General features: G+C 40.0%; 1 long non-coding RNA gene across 1 annotated transcript; it reads right to left on the bottom strand.

Annotated features, from left to right (window-relative positions):
* Positions 1-950: 950 nt before the first annotated feature.
* On the bottom strand, positions 951-21,686 carry LOC107049608. Its single transcript, XR_006932282.1, has 4 exons — positions 21,650-21,686; positions 21,497-21,519; positions 4,032-4,164; positions 951-1,577 (listed from the first exon to the last, which is right to left on the bottom strand). It is a non-coding gene; the product is annotated as an uncharacterized LOC107049608 (long non-coding RNA).
* Positions 21,687-22,220: the final 534 nt, after the last annotated feature.

The raw sequence follows: 22,220 nt of genomic DNA, 5'->3' as shown, positions 1-22,220 counted from the left end.
GGCATTCTGCCCAGTGATCTCTGATAAGGTCATATCAGAAGAGTCTGGCATAAAATGTGATTGGGAGAACTATTGAGGTACTTCTCTTCTGCAAGTTAAAATCTGAGCTAATATTTATAAGACAGAAGGAAAAAGATGAATGATGAGCTCTTCAGCCTTTCCCTGCACTTTTTGCTGGCAAAGGAGCCACAATGACACAGACAGGTTCCAAAAACCCCAGACATGGCCAAGGAGATTTCCTATGACACCAATGCCTGGAAAAGCCACCCAACTTCGTAGGTGTCCTATGAAGAACAAGAAATCTTGCCTTGTAGAAAAGGACAGGTCCAAGAGTATCTAGATTAAGATGCAAACAGTGTTGGTCCTTGGAGTAGTTCAAGATGAGATACATTACAGCTGTTTGAATACTGTTATCATAGCTTGTGCAAATCACTTTTTAGATGTTTCTGGAGCCTTTACAGTGGTGTTTTCTAACAGTGGCTAAATGGCCATATGGCCAAGCAACAGTGGCTTTTGTGGCCTCTTTGTGCATATCTCTCATCTCTAGCCACTGCAACCTGATAGGTTTAATAGCTTCCCTCAATTTCACTAGCAATTCTTCCTTCAGGCTAGATGGAAGAAGTGACCCTTGTAAAATAATAGAGATAGAAAAAATTGACCCACCAGCAATGGGTTGCACACAGCACTGCTCCCCAACTCAGTTACATTGGCTTGGAAGGCTTTCTACAAGCTGCTGCAAGGGTGAGAGGGTGAATTTATTTGTAGCGTTTGTGCACATACCATAACCAGAAAGTAAAGAGAAGCAGGCTTTGGAGAGACCTCATGAAGAGCAGAGACATCAGGAAAGTGCTAATTACAGAAAGAGAACTGAAAACAGGACATGGAAAATGGACTTTTTCTTGCTCATGCCAGTGGTGCACTAAGAAAGACAAGCAGGACTCCACCAATGATATTGTACTGGACGTCTGTCACCAATGGCTCTTTTTAATGGAAATGACTTGGCAGAACCCCAGTATCAGCTACTCAGTCAGAGGGGCATTTCTATTATTAGGGCACTCAGCTGGGAGAATGGCCAAGGTTTATATTAGTTCCATTTCTGGCTAGCTTTAATGAGTACTGGAGAACATCTCTGATTTTTGGAAGTATAATTTCATGTGTTGGATAACTCTGAAATGTTCCTCTGTTTTAAGAAGGTCAGCCTCCTTTTCACTCCACAAAGAAACCAAAAACAAAACAAAACCAAAACAAAACAACAAAAAAAAAAAAAAAGAAAGAAAGAAGGAAAAGTTTGGGTTATGATCACGGAAAATCAAAGTGGGGATAACTTCAAGAGGTCATACAAAAGAGGGACGCTGAGTGTATATCAGTGAATATGGAGCTTTGAAAGAGTCTGTGGAGGCATTTGCTGTACTCATGGGAGGCTGTGTCCATTTTTCTCTGCCCCAGTCTCTCCCTTTCTCCTCAAAGCTTTTCATGGTGAGGATTCAGGCTGTGTAGACATGAGAGCTTCCCGCATGACCAGAGGATGTCCTCTTGCTTCTACTCCACCATTGTGCTCTTCAGCCAAGAGGCTTTTCCTAATGGAAGAAGAACCAGGACATGAAGATGCAATAAAGAGGCAGGCATCAACAAACAAGCTGAAAGAAAACTTTCAGTGGTGCACAGTATTTTCTAGTTTATATGTCCTACCCCTCATGAGAAAAGTTTAGTTCCTCCTCCCATATTTTGCAGTTTTATTAGTAACCTTTCTCATTTTGTGGCATTTTACAAAAACAATTGTTCAGTTTCATATCAGTGATGTAGTTCAGTGAAAAGACAGTATGCCACAGAGAGCATCCTTCACCATTTTACTGTTGAGTGTATAGGTGTTTATCCAAGTTATAAAGCTCCTTGAGAAGCCATTGCTCCTGTTAATTCCTGGAGAACTATTATTTCCTGAACTACTGTGTTGCTGTTCCAGGGTGGTGGCTTATTGGAAGATTTTTTTTCTTTCTTAATTATACCTTTCCAACTCTACTCACTGGGCTTCAAGGACACGGGATTTTTTTTTTATTATTATTTTCATGCATCATTGGAGCACCTAAGCAGCCTCCTAGAGATTCAGAAAATCAGGCTGCCTGTAGTGAATAAATCCTTCAAAAACAGTGATATTATTAGCTCTTCTGTGTCACTGAACAGACGAGCTAAATGGTAAAACCAGAAATTTCATTAAAGATTAAAGAAATATCATTTCACGTTTCACCTGCTCCATTAATATCAAATAGGAATTCCATCTTTCATGACACAACTGAAGTGCAGTGTAAGATTTCAGATACATCGTTATTTAATCTCTCTTTCAGAGAAAGAGAAAAAATGTTCAAAATCCTTGAAGAGCTGTGCCTCAGCATGACAGTATGTTTTGTCTGACCATTTTAAGTTGGTAAAGAACATCTTGGCCTTGTGATTTTCAATACTTCTTCATGCACCACTTGAAATATGTTAACAGAGACATAATTTTCAGGAAACTCCAAGCACTTATTCTCTGAACATAAGGCCTCAAAGATTTCTCACAAGAAGTGAGGCACTCAAATTATTAAGTGCTTTTGTAAATCTCAGCCTTGCATATATTAGTCAGACAAACTCTTTCACCTGGAATTTTTCCCGGTCATCAACTTGTAACTCTGAATCCCTTTTCTCCCAGATAGCAATTCCTGGCCTTTTCCTAAAGGTATGAGGCCCCTGAATACATAGTGGGTTGCACCGTGTGTCTCTGCAGTGGGAAACTTTTAAGGGACTTTAGAATTCACCTTAACAGGAAAACAACAGAAAAAGAGAAAGCGTAGGGGCAAGCTGTCCCTACACGCTCCCAGCAGATGCTGGGGTGATTCAGGCGGTGCTGCCAAACCCGCACTGACAGGTCATTGGGTCCTGATGGATGTTAATGCTGTGTGTACTGCTCACCCCAGAGTGCCACATGGGCTTCAAGCTGTTTCTTCTTGGCTGAGGACACAGTGGGACATAACCCGAGTTCCTGGCCAGCTGGGACCTCTTCCCCGACCTGGGACCAAGCAGCACAGTACCCTGGGTTTCCTTTCATTGCAGGGAAATCCCCACAGAAGTCACATCGTCTTTATCTCAGCTCTTCACAAAAATTTATTTCCCAGTGTTACGGTTTTCAAAGGGAAAAGATCTCAAATATGAAGCCCTGAAAACACTTAGCCTCTTGGCTTTGCAAGGGATGCTGCTTTTGTTTAACAGTCCTAAATCAATACAGATCTTCTTTTATCAGCAAATAATCCCCATGCCCTGACATTTGCTTCCATTCTAATTCTCCTTGCCGACCTTCAAATCCTCGTCCAAAGACTCCTGATCTGCTCTCTGCTGAGTCTGGTGAAGGCTGGGCAAGCCGAGCACAAAGAGAACAGTTGGGTTCCTCACCTGTCCTGAGTCACTTCTGAACCCATTAATAGCTCAGCAATGCAAACCAGTGAAAAACTAACAGCTTCTATTGGAGTGGGTGCTTCCAACATACCTGAATTACCTGGGAAAGAAAGCCTTTCAGAGCCTCCCATTTTCACATTAGATAGAAAGAATGCTGAAGATTTGTAATGGAAGCAAAGACTACCACAGTGATTTCTACAATAATTCAAAAACATGAGTTCAATGTTATCCTGAAACCATTTCAGAATCCTGCACATACTTTTTCAAATCTTCCTGCAAACTTAGTGCTCTCCTACAAGAATGTATCAGCAAGAGATTTTTATTTGATCAGTGATGAAAGCTTTTAGAAGTAATAAATCTAACCTCCAGGAGTACTACAGTTTTCATTAAAGACACATTAATTCATGTTTTAGTAGCACATAAATGCCGCAATAGAAACTTTTGGTTTACAACTTTTTAACCTGATGGTGTGGCAAAGTCATCTGATAGGAAACTCAATAGGAGAAATTTTGTCAAACACCTGAATCCCCAGGTGTTCTCAGAAGTCACCTCCTTCTAGGACAACAAGAAATAATGACTCAAATAATCACAGTTTAAACTGTTATCCTCACTTTCTGATGCCAGTGTCTGGGACTTCATCCTCTGCTTCACAAGTTTGAGGCTGGTGGAGAACCTTCCAGGAGTGACTGTACTGTGAAAGCCTCCTTAGAAGAACCTTCCTTTCCTGTTTCATTTCATGCTGTCCTGAATAGGAAAAGATGAGAAGAGTGAAGCTGGGAAGGTATAAAATGTATTTATAAGCATGCGCATATGCAGACATTCATTTCAGCTTGAAATCCAAATTGATCCTTCTTCACTCGAAGAGCATCACTCCAGTCAGTGTTTCAATGAGATACCATGTTGGAAAGGGTCCAGAAAGTGTGATGCTTTCTGTCCTTTGGGGGATGGTTAGAAGGACAAATACTCTGAATCACTACTGGACTTCTTTGCAGCCACTGCTGAAGAGTACATTTCCATCATTGATCTAGGAGAGTTCCTTCTATTAATACTTGAATCCATATAATCATCTGTGGATCTGGCCAAATTCAACTTTGGTAATTACATTTTCCAGAAACAGGGTAGGCTTAAATCAATAATTAAACAAAATTGGTTAGCACTTTTTATTTGAATTGTATTTTTGAACGTAGTCTCATTGAAAGCCGACATAATTTATAGACATCTTCAAGCATGTTCAGTCTAAACTATAATTTAAATGAACTGGAAAAAAAAAATTACTTCCATAAGTTGAATCAATATGTCATGAATTGACATACTGCATTAAGCAGGGCAAATAAAATTGGATAGAGCAATTATACATCCTAGACTACAAGGTGACTGCTGAGTTCTCTGAACCTCAACATTTGCAGCTTAATGAATGCTGAGGAGCTGAATGAGTCTGAGTAATTCAGTGGTCTGCCTCTATTTTCTGAAATGAAAAAAACATCCTTACTTTGTACCCCTGCTGTCTAGGAGCAGGATACTCAGACGGATTTATTTAAAAAAATACAGCACATTTTCTCTCCAGGGAAATATTGAGTTTTCATGGGTTTGGACATTTTTTCTACTTGCAAGTGAATATTTTTAACTTATTTTTGTTTTAATTCAGAGAGAATAACCTCATTCTGGTTAGCTCTAGTGATCTTGATGAAGTAATAATACAGAATCCTCATGTTTCTCACATAGTTGTATCTTATTTAGGTTGGGCACAGCTGTGCCTGAGGAAATTAAATCATAATTTGTCTAATTGATTATCAATGCTCACATTTGATTTGTGACTATGATATAGCCAGGGACAGACAAATAGATATATTATACTCTTAAAGCATGCTGCTACTTATATCTGTGACAAAATTCAAGGAATGGACTGTACCAGACAAATGAGATAGCTTTACTTTTGTTGACAGGTATGATGACAACAATGCACATTATATCTTCAGGGTGTCTGAGTCATCTGAGACCTTGGCTGCCCAGGTAACTTCATAGAGATGAAGGCTCCTTGGTTATAATTTCACTGTTGTTGCTTCTGAGATTGAGCTTGTAGTGTTACTGAATTGCTTGAGCTTGCTACTGTAATTGAATTAGTGAGGTTAAGCCTGCTCGAATATGCCAACATATGCAACAATTACATCTCAGATCGCTGTGTAGACATAACCTTTGTGGATTCAGCAGTAGTAATCTGCAATTATTTTCTTCTGAACACCATGCACATAGCCACTGTCTTGATATCCTGGTGGATGCCCTTCTGCACTTTCCACACTGGGCAAGCCCAGGCCCCAGGCTCTGTACACCATGGGGTGTCCTCTCCTCATCTCTATCCTTTTGTTAGGCAGCAACAAAATTTCTCAAAATCCCGGTGGTAAATGATGGCTGTGAAGTCCACTTGCAATGAAGGATGTCAGTGTGCATAAAGGCTGTGATGCTTTTATAATTTTGCTATCGGTATTCCACATCATAACATTATGTAAAGCATGTGGAATTAAAGAGTTAATACTCCAGTTCAGTGGACTGACAACTTTCCATATACCTGGTTCTCAGAAGAGAAAAAAGAACTACATGTCCCAGAAGACTTCACGTTCAGAGAGGATGTTAAGTCACGGGAAGAAGTCACAGGATTTCTCTCTCTCTCTTGCTGCCTGGCAGTGTGTGGGGGTGCTCCCCAGCTGTGCGCCTTCAATTCAAAGTAAGGCTTTGGGTTTCAGACACTCTCTCTCATTTTATTTGATTTATTAGCTTCAATTCCAATTATATTGTATTATATTGTTTTATCCTGCATTCCGATATCATAGTTAGTAAAATTAACTTTCCTCCTCAGATCGTTGCCACTGTTCTGTTTTTGGGCCCAGCTCCCACCTCCCTATCTTTCCCCTTTTTCCTTCCCATTTTTTTGGGCTGGGGGGGCCTGCAGGCCTGCTGCCCCCTGACACATATTGATCTAGATGGATCTAGATAGCTCTGTGACAAAGGCAGAGGGAAAATTCCAGGTGAGGGTCCATGAATAGAGAAATCACAAGGCAGGAGCTGATTTTTTTTTAACAAGATAGACCAGTTCTACAGAAAAAAAAAATGAGGTTATTTTAAGAGTGAAGCAGCAGAAAGGTGGCTTTCCTTTCAGGTATCAGAGTGTTAACAGTGCTGTGAACTCACGGGCTTGAGCAAGTTCTCACTAATCATACATATCCTTATAAGCTAGGATAGTCACAAAGAGGATTTCAGCCCCACACCTAGCCTCCAAGCCCTGCTTTTGGATCTAGACTTTGTTTTATGAAGGGGATATTAAAATATATTTAAAAGAAAGTAATAGGAGACTTGCATAATAAACACTTTGGATCACAGATAAAACATAAATGCTGGTATTTTCTAACTTCTGAGTGATTGAATTATCACCCTTATAACATCTTGATCTAGTTAGTGAATTTAATTATGCTGCAGAGGCTGACTTAAAACATCATCACAACTGCATCACAAGTAGAGATGCTCAGCTTAATGGCCCCTAATTGCATCTCGCTATATATTTCAGCCAGGTATGCTTTAATTCAGGATCTCTTCATAGTATCCACCGTTGTCCCAATCTGTTTTCTGAGAGGTAGCTCTGATGTTCTGCTGCAGACAGCAAAAATGGCAATATTGGTACATTGTTGTCAGCAGCAGGAAAACGTCACAAGAAAGAGATGGAGGGCAAAAGACAAAATGAAGGTGGGGGAAGAGGAAATGTAGAAGCCCCTTGCTGACCCTCATTTCTTGTTTTCCTTCTTAAGGATGTTTGATTAAATACTTGGCTAAGCAGATGGGACAGCAAAAAAATAAAAAAAGAAAACAATTAAAAAAAAATCAAGGAAGTCTGGAGTCAAAATTTCTACAAGACAGAAGTGGAATGAGGACCATCAGGGCGAGCTATCTTCTCCCAGCAAGACATATTTACACTTGACATGCATGAAAAACTCCAGGCTAAGATGAGCCGATCTCCACAGTTCATCAGCTCCACCGTGATCTTGTACCTGCTAAGACTGAAGTGAATATTATTTTCAAGTGTAAATTACTTGCAACTTTTGCATTGTTTGTAAAAGACACTCACTGAGAAGAAGACACTCACCACTGGTGGCTGGATGCATTACAAGAAGATATCAACCCAAATGTTATTAGGCTTTACCCATCTTCCTTCATGCCTATACAAAGTATTAACTCCTTCAGTGGACAGGGGAAGGGTGATGGATGTCATCTACCTGGACTTCTACAAAGTCTTTGACATGGTCCCTTACCACATCCTTCTCTCTAAATTGGAGAGGTGTGGATTTGAAGGATGGACTGTTCAGTGGATTAGGAATTGGCTGGCTGGACACAGCCAAAGCATTGTGATTAATGGTCCTGTGTCAGAGTGGGAGCCGGTCATAAGCGGTGTCCCTCAGGGGTTGATCTTGGGACCGGTGCTCTTCAACATCTTCATCAATGACATAGACGATGGCATCGAGTGCACCCTCAGCAAGTTAGTGGGTGACACCAAGCTGAGCGGTACAGTCAATACATTGGAAGGAGGGGAAGCCATCCAGAGTGACCTGGACAGGCTGGAGAAGTGGGCCCATGAAAACCTAATGAGGTTCAATAAGGCCAAGTGCGGGGTGCTGCACTTGGATCGGGGTAGTCCCAGGTGTTTATACAAACTGAGGGAAGATCTCCTTGAGTGCAGCCCTGTGGAGAAGGACTTTGGGTCCTGGTAGATGAGAAGATGGACATGAGCCAGCAGTGTGCACATGCAGCCCGGAAGGCCAACTGTGTTCTGGGCTACATTAAAAAAGGGGTGGCTACAGGGAGAGGGAGGTGATTGTCCCCCTCTACTTGGCTCTTGTGAGGCCCCATCTGAAGTACTGCATCCAGGCCTGGGGTCCGCAGTACAGGAAGGACGTGGAGCTCTTGGAGAGGGTCCAGAGGAGGGCCACTAAGGTGATCAGAGGGCTGGAGCACCTCTCCTCTGAGGAAAGGTTGAGGGAACTCGGCTTGTTTAGCTTGGAGAAGAGAAGGCTCCGGGAAGACTTCATTATTTCCTTCCAATACTTGAAAGGAGAGTATAAACAGGAGGGGGAACGGCTGTTTACATGGGTGGATAGTGACAGGACAAGGGGGAATGGTTTTAAACTGAGACAGGGGAGGTTTAGGTTAGATATTAAGAGGAAGGTTTTCACAATGAGGGTGGTGACACACTGGAACAGGTTGCCCAAGGAGGCTGTGGATGCCCCATCCCTGGAGGCATTCAAGGCCAGAGCTGGATGTGGCTCTGGGCAGCCTGCTCTGGTGGTTGGCAACCCTGCACATAGCAGGGGGGGTGAAACTAGGTGATCCTTGAGGTCCTTTTCAACCCAGGCCATTCTGTGTTTCTATGATTTTAGGAAATTAAATGATTCTATTCTCTGATTCTCTGATTCTATGATTATACAGTAAGCTTACATCATCTCACTCATCTCTGCAACTAATACGTAAGTAGATGAGTGATACTGCTGAATCTGAGTCACAACAGGAGAAATTACCCTAGCATATCTACTGGTTATTTTTTACTTTTGATATTCTAAAACATTGTGTTTATGAACCTTGAATTTATTAGCTAACTGCTACCAAATGTGATAGTAAGGTACATGTTCAAAGTACTCTGAGGTATATAAAAGTCAAGATCTCAGGAATTGTTATTTTTAAACAACAGAAAACAGGAAAAAAAAACCAAACTTTTTTTTTCTCCCAGCAGGTAGGCAAATTTCAGGTATTACAGTTGCACCATTTTAGAACAAATAATAAAAAGAATCCTTTCTGATTCCTATTTAGCAGGCACTTTAAGTAGGCCTGTGTTGTTTTGTATGCCTTTCAACACCTAAGATGCCAGGTAAAGTGTCAGGAAGTGCTAACAGTCTCTTGGATTCAAGACTTGCACAGAAAACTACAGGATTTCCAGAAAGGTCTTTCAATGGGACGCTAGTGCAGTTAGAAGCCTTACTTCAGAGGTGGGAATGACAGATGGTATCCCAAATCTGTATTTTTCTGGTACCAGCAAGACAGCTGCTTCTGAATGGGCTTAAACCTGATGCCTTAGCCATTCACACCTCTCCCCAGGTGAGTTACGCAAAGATAAATAAAAGGAAAACCAAAGAAGAGTAATTTAAGTTAGACTGCCATTACGGAGATGCTGCATTACTTCCCATCCGTGTGGTGTTTACTCAAAGTGTTTGTAGCTGAGGTTGCATTTCAAAGAAAGCCAAATGCTTTTAGGAATGAAAATATACAGCTGAGGTTTGTAAATAGCCTAAAGTCTACCCTGCAGTGACACCTTGAGGGGAAAACATTAAAAATAAATAACCATTATATGCATTTCAAATTAGTGCTAAAGGAGCAGGAGCCACAAGACTACCTGGATAGACAGCTGCCTGGTTTCCGGGAGCAACTCATGACCATGTGGGGTTTTATAGCACCATTCCTGCCAAGCAGCTTCTGCTAAGCCTCACTTCTCCTGAATACAACCGGTACATCTGTAGTCACATTTTTCTTCCTCTTTTTCTTTTCCCTGGGAGGAGATACAGCAAGTATCTTAAGATTTTCAAAATAATGTTTCTGATCAACACTCATTTTTATCCTTATTATTTCTACATTTGAAAATTACCTTCCAATGAAAATCTGTTCTTTCTTTTAGAAGAGTCAACCTTTAATTCCTTGTGCTAGGAATAATTGCTGAGGCTCCTGGGGAGCAAGGAAAGGCCCCAAGGTGATGCAGAGGTGGCATCAACATAGAAGTCTCTTCTTGTAGATTTATCTTTGGTTTCAGCCCTATGCCGACATGGAAGGTTGATTTGCTGTCATCACTATCGACATTACCAGGTCTTTCTTATGCAAGTTTATCTGCTGCACGTCAAGTGCTGGTGGTACATCCAAGCTCTTACAGAGGTTTTCTATAATCATGACTCAGAAATGGCAGCAGAGATGTGCTCCTGGAAACAGCCAATGTTTGGAGCTGTACGGTCTCACCTCTGCTGGGAGAGGAAACAGATGTTTGAGGAAACAGGTTAACCACCATCTCCATTGTTACACTTGCAAGTAACTATTGCTCCTTCCAAAGGATACGCAACACAGGAAAATGCTGCCCCCAGAAGGCTTCTGCAGGTTTGGTGTGTATTGGAATCCTAGAATCTTAGAATCTTAGATTGTCCTGGGTTGAAAAGGACCTCAAGGATCACCTAGTTTCAACCCCCTTGTCATGGGTAGGGTTGCCAGCCACTACACAAGGCTGCCCAGTGCCACATCCAGCCTGGCCTTGAATGCCTCCGGGGATGGGGCATCCACAACCTCCTTGGGCAACCTGTTCCAGTGTGTCTCCACCCTCTGAGTGAAAAAATTCCTCCTGACGTTCCTCCTAAACTTCTTATAGCCTCTGCATTGTGCTGACAAATGGCACCATACTTTGCAATCCCCCCTACAGAGCACTGATTTGGTATATAAGAGATCAGGTAATGTGGCAGTGCTTGTGTAGCTCACAGCCTTCCTGTTTTCTGACTAAAATGGGATCGTTGGAGAGGTGGAAGATGGAGCACTTCCATAATGTTGCTGCTTTTTAGAAAGCAAAAGATGTAGCTCCATGTGCTTCTGCCAGGGAGATAAAGGGCACCAAAAAGAATTTGTACATTGGATGTTATGAGCTCTGGCATACTAATATGAATTAATTTTAATTTCTAATCAGTGTGTTTAATTTGTAAAGCCTTAGAAAATGCAATTGGTGTCATTTGGGAAAGGCACATACTAAGAAAAAGAATCTTATATTTAAGTTCAAAATTCGTGTTAATCCTGCCTGTGGAACTACTCCTAACCTTTATAATTAAGCTATCTCTAATGCCCAAAAATATCTTAAAGCATAGCTAAAGAGACGGCTCATGAGCTCTGCCAAATAATGTAGTCAGTGCTTCGTTTCTTTCTGCATGTATGAAACACACATTAAATTTAATTCAGAACAGATGGTGTCACTGCAGCAGTCATGTGTGTCCCATATGTGCTGGCAGCAGGGGAACAAGAAGTATTTTTTCTATTCACTGAAACATTAGTCTCAATTACCTTGAAATAAATCTAAAAAAACAAAAACAAACAACAACAAAAAAGGCTTTTCTTGATATACACTTTCCAAATGAAAGAAAAAGAAAACTCATAAGAGATTAATATTTACAGATTGTTATGGTATTCAGCAGGTCAACATTTTGCTCACAACGCCCTCTTAGGAAACTCCATGGAACATGAACAACAGACATCATTCTTACCTTTCACCAGCAACATCTACAAGAGCTATCCTCCATTTTTCACTGGTGTTAATCCTGAGAACTGAAAAAAAAAGCATTTTTGACATATTTCTCATGTCCTTCAGCAGCTGTCAGCTCCTGTGAAGTGGTCCATCCTTTGAGTATTATTTTTCCTGGTTTGGAAAACACTGGAGTTGAACCTGATGATCCTTGTATGTCCTTTCTAACTCAGGATATTCTACATCTATCTATCTTCCTCATGGTCTGTCAGGAAAAGGCATATATGGTATGTTATATGTGATACATCACAATCCTCTTGTTGCGAGATGTGCTGGAGAGTTGACTGGGCTGGGTTTTTTCATAGCACGGGGTGTCTGCCTCCTAAAAACCCACGCCTCCATTTTACTGCTGGGTGAGGTTTCTGAATAACAGAGAAACCCCCTCACTGCCTCCTTCCAAGAAGGAGAAGCTGGCCCTGGAAGCCACATAGATACCTTTGCTTTTCCAAACTGATGCAGTCAGCTGCTTGCCAGCTGTCTTTGCCTATGGCCAGAGTGGCTGATTTTGGTCATTTTACTGTCTTGCTTGGAATAAGCTCACAGCAATTCATCTTGGGTTAAGAGCCAGTGTTCACCCTGAGGTAAATGGCTGAATGAAGCCCAGAACATGGTTTGGTGTGGCTTTGTTTGGAGAGAGAAAAGATGTGCTTCTTTATCACTATTTATTTCTATCCAATTGGTGTTTATGCATGCATGTGGTACCTTGTAACTCCATAAAGCCGTAGCATCTGCAGTGCCCACAGCACTGCTACACGGACATGGAGAACTGCGATTTTCAACACACAGCTCGTCTGTGTATTATTGGGTGAATGGAGATCCAACATGCAGTAGCTATCATTTACAGTTTTCCTTTGAGTAAAGACCGCTGGGTAGGCCTTTTAAGAAGGGGTGAAAAACAGCTTTGAATTGTACAAATTGCAAGAAATAACAGCTAGCTGTATGTGCGCCAGTTTGTGCCACGGGGAAAATGGATATTATAAATGCTCTGGGATTCCACTTCATCCTCTTATAGTAGCTTTTTTCCTCACCACTTCATCCTCTCCAGTAATGGCGTTAAATAATACATATGCAATTTTGTTGTTTTATACTGTGTTTTGCTTCCAGCACTGGCCTGGGACCGAGTTTCTCTCCCTCTCCTGAAATTCATGGTGGAGGATATGGAGATTCTACCCTTCATTTCTGAAGCTTTTGAAGAATTAGAAAATATTGTCTGGAGCTCATACTGCTTTTTCATCATCACCTCCTGACTTAATCAGATGGTCAGGCACTGTCATGCCATCTGTAGTAAGCTCTGCAGGTTGATGTGCCGTGCCAAGAGATCTTGGTTGGCAGCCTTTATTCATCAAATTACCGAATGATGGACCTTCCTGTTTCTGGCTAATTATCAGCTTACAAATCTATTGGGTGAGATCAGCTCCCTTATAAATGACGATTGAGTCCTTTCAAAAGGATTGTTTTTCCTTCTTAAGGTTTTTACTGAATTGTTTAAGGGTATACCTGCATTCCAGCAGTTTTAATCAAAATGGCCTTTCAGTCTAGTGCACAGATGTCCTCACAACAACAAGAACAACAACAAAAAAGTTGGCAAAGAACAGGTAAATACACATGCACTATACTGGTCAGCTTTAACAAATTTTCTGTTTCTGCTCCAGTGCATTCACATCATTGAAATGAAAGGCCAAAACATTTCCTCCTGAAACTCCACTGACACTAGAGAGTATTGCGTAAGAAAAATTTAGTCACAACAGTCTGTTTTTTATTGTTTGGTTTTTTTTCCATGTGAATATAATTGTGTAAATATAAAAAAAAAAAATCTTGAACAATCATGTATTTTTCTCTTGAAAGCCATGTTTTCTTTGACTGAGGAGTTTATGACTTTCAGGTCAGGCACTCTTTTGTGTCTGGAGACCTTCTGTTGCGTTCTGAGTATTGGGTTATTTTCAGAAGCTATTATTTTTGTTTGTGATCTTTACCATTCAGAGCTCAATTTCATACAAAAGTGGATGAATAATTCCCTTTCTTGACAAATTTCTATGGGTCAGCACAAGAGAAATGAGTGCAGAGAGACAGGAAATTACATCAGGAACTGTGATGCATTGAGAGCAGCCAAGCAAGCAAAGATGCAAGTGTAACTAGGTACAGTTCACATAAACAAATCTCATGCAAAGCCAAGGTTAAGGATAATATTTTATGCCTGGAGAGGCACTGGATTTGCTAGTGTTGCATCAGTCATGAAGAGCACATTAAATTTGTATTTCAGGCTAGGTCAAGGCAAGCATTAAGTCATGACCAGTAAAGTGTCATAGGAGGCTACATATGGGAGGAAAAGCTACATTATCTGCCTCATCAACATGGCATGCTGATGGGCACTGCTCCCAGAGGCGGTTCAGCAGCTTGCGGGCCTGGTAAGCTCCCATACTGCTCTCCATGAAGGCAGATGCCATAACCATGGAGTAAGCCCTGTGGGAGATAATCCTAGCCTCTGAGTACCATCAGGCAGTAGATAACCAGCTATGAACATGCAGAGCTTAATGGTGTGGTAGCCTGTGCAAGGAGAGTTGTTGGTATGAAATCATACCAGAGAAAGCAAAGAAATTCATCTCTGTAGAACAGGTTCTGCATTCTGCAAACCAGTTGCACAACATTAGAAAAAAGCGAGTATTTTTAAAACACAAAAAATAACCAAGAAATGTACCAAGAGAAATGCCATGATCTCTCATGAAAGTATTTGGTGTGGCTATTCAGGAGTGGCAAAATGTGACTTGTGGAAGGACTAAAGCAGACGTAACATGCTAGCCAGCTGGATAGCCTGAAAAATGCTCACTATGCATACTGTGTATATAAACAATTGTCAACACTGAATGAGAAAATAACAGAATTCTCAAATCACAATGATACATTTGATGTCTTTACGAATTGTTCTAGCCAGAGTTTCTTCCATGTTCCACAAAATTGTGATTACGTGCAATCCCTGCTTTAATCACTAGGTGGCATTTGGCCGTGGTGGAAGAGTGCAACTGCGATTGTACTCGGTCGTAACGAAATGAAATATTGCATTTTATACAGAGTAATGAGACATAAGCATGAATTCGGTGGCAGAAATGAGGATGTGGATGGATGCTTGGTATAGGTCCAAAAAAGTTCTATAACAAATATACAAAATATACAAAGTATTTTGGAGAGAAAAACTACATTTACCTGCCCTTTGGAAAGAAGAGCTTATTACAGACTCTCTTCTTAACTTTGCAGCTGGTTTTCCAGAGTCTCATACTGTAGTCATGAACTAACTATCCCTGTAGTAGGCTCCATATACTTGAACTGCTTCTAGGTTTTGACTAACTGGGCATATGCAGGGGGCTATGAAATTTTTGGTTTAAATGCAAGATTAGCAATGCGCACAATTTGTAACACACACACATAAAAGCATGTTTTATAATGATATTGGGAAACAGAAGAGAAAAAGGACAAGGTAAATAAAATGCTGTGGGGGAAATTAACGTTTTCCTACACACAAACACACTGAGCCCATCCTCCATCTCTAATATGGAAGCCTCTTGAATATTGCTAAGCAGAAAAGTACCAGCAAAGACATCGAAGTGCCTAGTTCACACCATTTGTTTCTCCATACAGTCATTTGTTGACATACAGCTGTAGAGATCCTCCCTTTCCTAATAATTGGAAAAATACCTGAAGCAAATAGGAGAACTAATGTGTGAACTAAAATAAGTCACAAGGTATTTATTCACCTGAGCAAGTACTCAACTTTATTAGTGTGCTTTGAGAGAGATAACTCCAGGTGGAATCCATCAGAAGTATTATCTCCACCATGCACATACTATAAAGGAGCATATTTTATATCTGATGAGGAGGCAGCTTCTCAGAAGAAGCCCAAGTCACTAATTTTTATTGAGGAATTTATTTCCTCTGCCCCATCTAACATTCCAACTCATGAAGGCTCACAAACACCATCAGGACCACAAACACTGTTGATGTAGTAGCAGAGTTGCAGTAACTTGCTGCATTCTGCTTTGTGTCCTTCACACTGACTTCCTTCACAGAGACCGCTAGAGAAAAGCAGGAACTGATACTTCTACAGGTGAGACAGCTGCTCAAGAACAAGGCATTAACCCATTTACCACAAATAACTCCTCACCTGCACCCTCACTGTGCACTCACATACACTACCAACCTCCGGCCAAAAGGACAGAAATTGTCCCCTCCACCTGTGTTTACTCTTTGGTTGCCCAACTGCATCCACCCACCAGCAGCACTGTTGGGAATGACTCTGTCACTTCATGGTTGGCCAACTGCATCCACCCACCAGCAGCACTGTTGGGAATGACTCTGTCACTTCATGCTGGGAAAAGCACAACTGTGCTGTCATTTCAGCACAACATGTAGCTGCTGATGTCTGCTTCTTTGCAGGCTCGGACATGGAGGCACCCAATGCCTGCACAGCCTGGGGCCTACATAGCACCACTGAGTCCTGCATCTTCTCCTGAGGGTCTTCCAGGTCATGGGGCGCAATTAGCTGTGGGCTAACAAAGGCCCAGTCCAGCCAACCTATCCGCCCCTCTGTGTCATAGCTCTGCAATGACTCTTCTGGAATTTGTGCTTTTGGCTTCATTCTGTGTGAGATCAAATCACCATTATCTACACCACTGATAAACACTCTCAGAAAAGATCATCTTCAAAACTCTCCATGCAGTTTTAAGACAAGTGGAGTAAAGTCAAGCCTGCCTTTTTTTTCTTCCAGTGGCAAATAAAGATTTGTAAATGGTTTTGTAATTGCAGTATGGTGCAAACAGGAGCTCAATACAGTTTACAAGGTAAGATTTGCTCAGATTCAAAACAGATTGATAAGGGATTCCAATAAAAAGTTGATGTAAATCAATGCACATCACCTGCAGTAAGGCAATAAGGATAAGACTTGTAAACTGACAGGGGAAAAGATAAAGCCTGTTTAGATGCATGAGAAACAGCTGAGGATTTTACACACTTTTTTTTCTTATTTTTTTCCCCTCGGGAAGTGATAAGATAAAACTGTTGTTTAGAACATATCTTTGAAGCATTGTATCAGGACAGGTTATCTTGTAGAAGCTTCTTAAGATAAATGAATTATTATTTTTTTGCTAACATTGCTATCCTCAAAAGACCACTGGGATGTACAAAAGAGCATGTCAAAGAAAGCAAGCACTTCCTACAGTGTGTTCTCACAAATCACCAGAATCAGCCCAGTGAACTCTACAACCTCAGAGCAGCTGTATCTGCCTCATGGGCAGCCTAGTCCTCCCACACTGTATTGTTTCAAACTCGTAAGAGAAACAGCTTAACTAATGTAGTTGTTCTGATATCACTTTTCCATATAATAGCAGCTGTCACAGGGAGTTTGGACAGTTTCTGAGTAGGAGGGTGAAAGCTGTAAAGCTTCTTATGTTTTGATGGCCCACTCAAAACAATTGAATAATTCTTTTTGGAAACGTTTAGTCAAGTATCAGTAAGGACAATTTAGCTTTTGAGTTAAGTTGTTCTTTGTGTCTCTCAAACATGTTAGAAGATAGAAATATGAACTTCTGAGCATATCTTCATTCATTTATTATTATGTAAAAAGAACTAAACCTGAAAGGAAATATAATTTCTACTACACCCTGAAAAAAGAATGATGTTACCCTTAACGATTTCTCACAGCTCATCACTGAAGGCTGGCTTTCTTAAACTTGATATTCAGAGCACATGTATTCCAGTATTTGTTTATTCATCCCTCAAAATGTGCAGTTTGACATGAAGATTTACAGTCTAAAATATCATTAGCAATTACTTCAATAAGTTGTGCTGCTGCATTGCTCACAATGGGCAAATTATTGGCCAGCTTTAGTACAAACAATTTCAAATAAAATTGAAGTGTCATGTCTGTTGCCTGTGTAAATAAAAGAGTAAGAACAGAGACTCAGAAATAAACAATGGTTAACTGCAAAATAAATACAGGCCTGAATTTATTGCCATGTGTATTATTTATTATTCTCTGTCTTCAATTTGTGAAGTTCAGCCTAGCTGTATCTGCTCAAAAATCATGCTAACAGCTGATAAAAGCCTAGGTAAAGGGATAGAATATTTTGGGATCTGGGTCTAAGAAATCCTCCTGGCTCCAGCACTGAACTTTGAGATGAAATCAAAAGCAAATTCTAAATCACTTTGTTGGTGTCCACAGCCTGGAAGCCTTCAGAAAGATTTCTTGCATGAGGTCAGGATTTAAATCAAAGATTGTACCAGGTCTAAGAAAGAGCTTTTGATAAGGAAAAGGTAAGCAGGGAAGAAAAGGAGAAATTACAATAGATCCCCAGAGATTTAAAAGTTGACATTCAGAAAGGAGGAATTGCCACCTCATAGCCCTATGAAAATGAAATGCTGACATGTCAAAGATTTTGTGTTTTTGAAAGGAATGATGATTATTTTTTAAGAATACAGCAAAAATTAAATTTCACAACTGAGACACTATTATGAGAGATACACGAGATAGGTTTAACAACCAATGCAAGGGACATCAGAAATAGAACTGGACAATGCGACAGTCCATGATGTGAGTTTTCCCTGGGTTTGTTGTAGCACTGAGGTAGATTTACATGCATATGGACCGTCTTATGTGCCACAAATTCCAGTAACTTAAGACAACAACAACCCTTTAGATGCTGTTAAACTAATGATCATTATAGCCGCAAACTATCGTCAGCCACTTAAAACATTCGAATTATGGATCATTTATATTGCTAAAGTGATACAGTTCAGACACACTACTCATTTATAGAAGGTTACTGTGGATTTCTAGAGTATCTCATTCACTCCATGAGTTTTCAAGAGTCAGTAAGACAAACTACATTTTCAAAATGACAGGACTCTTCTGCTATTCATCCTCATTTTGCCTACAATGTGTCAATTTATCTAGAAAATACACTCATTTAGGAAAACTCATATCTCTTTGTTAGGAAAACGGAGTAGGGATTTATTCCTTCTGCAAGCCTTCTTTTTTTTTCTCTTTTTTTTTTTCTTTTTTTCTTTCTTTTTTTTTTTTTTTTTTTCCTCCAGAGAAGATTATACTGTTTATGGTATTTCAGTGGATCATTTTGTTATAACTTCAGAGGAGAATATATTCCAATTCTGGGGAAATACAATATACAGGGATCATTTATTCATCTTTTCTGATTATTTCTGTCAATTCTATTTCATTGTTCAACCACAAAAAAGGAAAAAAAAAAAACTTTAAATCAGCAATTTCTTTCAGAGATAAAATACCTCAGTAATAAAGTATATTTTTTTCCCAACTCTGGGTGAAACGTGTCAGTCATTCCTAGCAAGTTATACATGCAGTCAGAGCACATTTAAAAAAAAATCTGACATTCTTTTCAAATAAACTCACTTATATTAGTTCCATAAAACTGTTAAATGCTGACCTTTACCTTAAAAATACCACATGCTTACCCAGAAAGCATTGCATAGTAGTGAGGTACTTTGCACTGGAATAATTTGGTTAGTTTTGCAGAGAGATGGAAAAACAAAGATATGACCTCAGGAATATAATGGTTCATTATTAACATACATAGGCACTCCCCAGGATAAGAGGCAGGTAAATTATGTCACAATGCACGAGTCAAAACCACATGGAGTAAACAAGTTTTAGATTTGTGTTTCAGTTAATAAAGCATAATTGAAATGATGTGTTTAAGTAGCTAAATATGAATCATGTACTTTGAGAAATTTAAGGACGTCACTAGGGAAAAATATTCCAGAATAATCCCATAATAATCACCAGTGTTAAAAAAGCTGATGATTTTCCTCCACTGGAAACTGATTTGGGCTTTCTACAAGTCACCTGCAGAGGTGAAAAATAATAATTCACTGATATTCAGAGGATGACTTTTGCATTCATCGTCATGTCATTAATACACGGGCAGTCTTTTGATACGATGCTGGGAGGCAAGACTTTCATACAACATGGCCATTACACTGACAAGTGTGGGGAAGAACATAACCTAATGACTGTGATCACAAATCAGGTTCACGGCTGGACTCGATCATCTTGAAAGTGGTCTCTTACAGCACAGGTGGTTCTATGAAATACGTATTGATTCTTACTCTTAGACTTATCAGCATGAAAGTTCATGGTCTCTTCAAATCTAACAGCTGTTCTTGGTGATGAAACTATGTGTTTGAAAAAGCTGACCAGCAGTGAAAAGTACTGAACTGGTTTGGCTGTCTCTGTTATTGTCTCTTCCCACTGCACTGAAAAAATATCCATACCTACAATGTCACGTGACTTCCTCTGATTTCTCTGATGCAAATTCCTCTTACTCAACTGATTTAGGATGGTTAAAGAAGCCTGTATACCTTTTCTGCATTAGGTCACACCTAGATGATTCTGCTAAAGAACAAAACAAAACAAACAAAAAAACCCTAACATTCATTCCTCCTTAGATTTCTAAAAAATGTATATATTAAACATATATGTTAAAAATTTGCATCCAAATTCAGGTTTAAAAAGTTGTTGTAGTATAGCAACATATCTAATGACTGCTGAATTTTCTTAAATGAGATTATGAGGTAAAATTAAAGTAAAGTCTTTAAACGATTATTGATACCATTGAAATCTGCTGCCAGTAAGTAGACCTTGAATTAAAATTGAACATTAATTACAGAAAGCTTATATATATAAAAAAAAAAACACAACAACTTATAATCTGTCTTCAAGCATTCTGCTGGGGGTGTCAGAGATGTGGTGAGGAAATGTTTATTATGTGTAATAGAATTTCTTGCTTTAGTGTGCCAGGCACCTGAAAGCTTTATCAAGGTGTGCTTTGCATTGGGGACATGACCTTTATCTACAGGTTATCTGATTTAGCAAGTTACATCCTTTGGAAAAGAGAATATGCCTGGTCCTGACATGACAAAGCTATGCAAAGTTAATTTCTACACTACGAAAGAGACTCTTTTTTTCAGTCCTCAGCATTTTATCGTTGGAGTAAGAGGGAAAGGGAAGAAGGAAGTCTCTCAAAGTAGCCTGTTGGTAGAGCCTGTAGGGATAGAACAGTACAGACTGAGCAGAAATAGCAGAGTCCCACCATACAGACATTTTGGAAGATTCTGCAGCTTCTGTTTTTCTCCTTGTGCTTGAGAACATTTCAAAGGCAGGATTATAAAAGGCATCACACGTTCAGCTCGAAATTGTAGGTACAGAGGCAGCACATGCAGTTTTGAAGGACTCATTACAAAGCACTTTCTTTATACCTCTCTGCATAGGTAAGGATTGCAGCTGGGCAGATGATTCACCACCTCACCACTTTGACAAGGAGAAGAATTAGTTAACCTGAGACTTCTTTGCTAAGCTGCAGACCTGACCTAAATACCACAGTTAAGCAATAGGGGTTTGTGAATGTGGGATTCAAGCAGGAACTGCACTAATGCAGGCCTAACCTTTTGGCAGTCTTTGTTCTAACCTAGTTATAAGTATCAGTTGCCATCATGCCCCTGTGAATTATGAATTTCTCAATGCACCAAAGGGGTAAGGTTGTCACATACTAGAAACCTAAGGTCACAGAAAATACCAAAGTAGTATCACCTTCTTGAAGCAATAATTAAAGAGCAGCATTGAGCCTCCTACTCATCTGCCTTTCCCCTGGGTGTATTTGATACAGCTTTTACCTTAGGTAGAAACTTCTACTGATCCAAGATAATCACCTTGTTCCCACCTAAGGGCATGCCTAAAATAGACAGACATAGAGAGTACTGGGTAAAAATAAACAAAAAACTCCAGATGTATACACTTATATACATACACACACCAAAACAACCGCCACACACTCATGCCTTTATCCTTGCATTGACACTTACCTTCTACTCTCAAACTTCAGTTCTCTCAGGAAAGTAGGGAAGGGAGGAGAAGAAAACTACCATTATTTGTATACTCCTTATGCAGACCCCATCATCTTTGTTAATAGCCTTTAATGAGTAACTCAGTCATGGATAAGCAGGTTAGCATTATTATTTTGTCATCTTAGCACAGTCAGCATGATTCAGAACAGTCATAAGACTGTCACAGTTTCCAAATTTTCAAAAGCTGTGGGAAAACAATTAATTATTAGCTGAGAGAGAAGGCTTAGCTCTCATTACCACAAAAAAATCCAGCAGCCTTTTGGTTGACATAAAACATATATGTATATACACACCCACTTAAAAAGGAAATATTGCTATCCAACAGAGATTACTCCAGAGCAGACACACTTCCCCTGGCTGAGAGGTCTGAGAACAGCGGAAAAAAATGCTGTAACAATTAATTTTATTTATTATACCAACTTGGCTAGGAAAACAGTCCTTTGACATACAATGCCTTGTCTTACAGCCTTAAATCATGCTGACTTTAGTGATAAGGCAGATATAAGCATGCAACCAGGCATGAAAACTC

Source organism: Gallus gallus, chromosome 1, assembly GCF_016699485.2.
Source record: "Gallus gallus isolate bGalGal1 chromosome 1, bGalGal1.mat.broiler.GRCg7b, whole genome shotgun sequence".
Taxonomy (NCBI): domain Eukaryota; kingdom Metazoa; phylum Chordata; class Aves; order Galliformes; family Phasianidae; genus Gallus; species Gallus gallus.
This window is presented reverse-complemented; position numbering and strand designations above follow the sequence as displayed.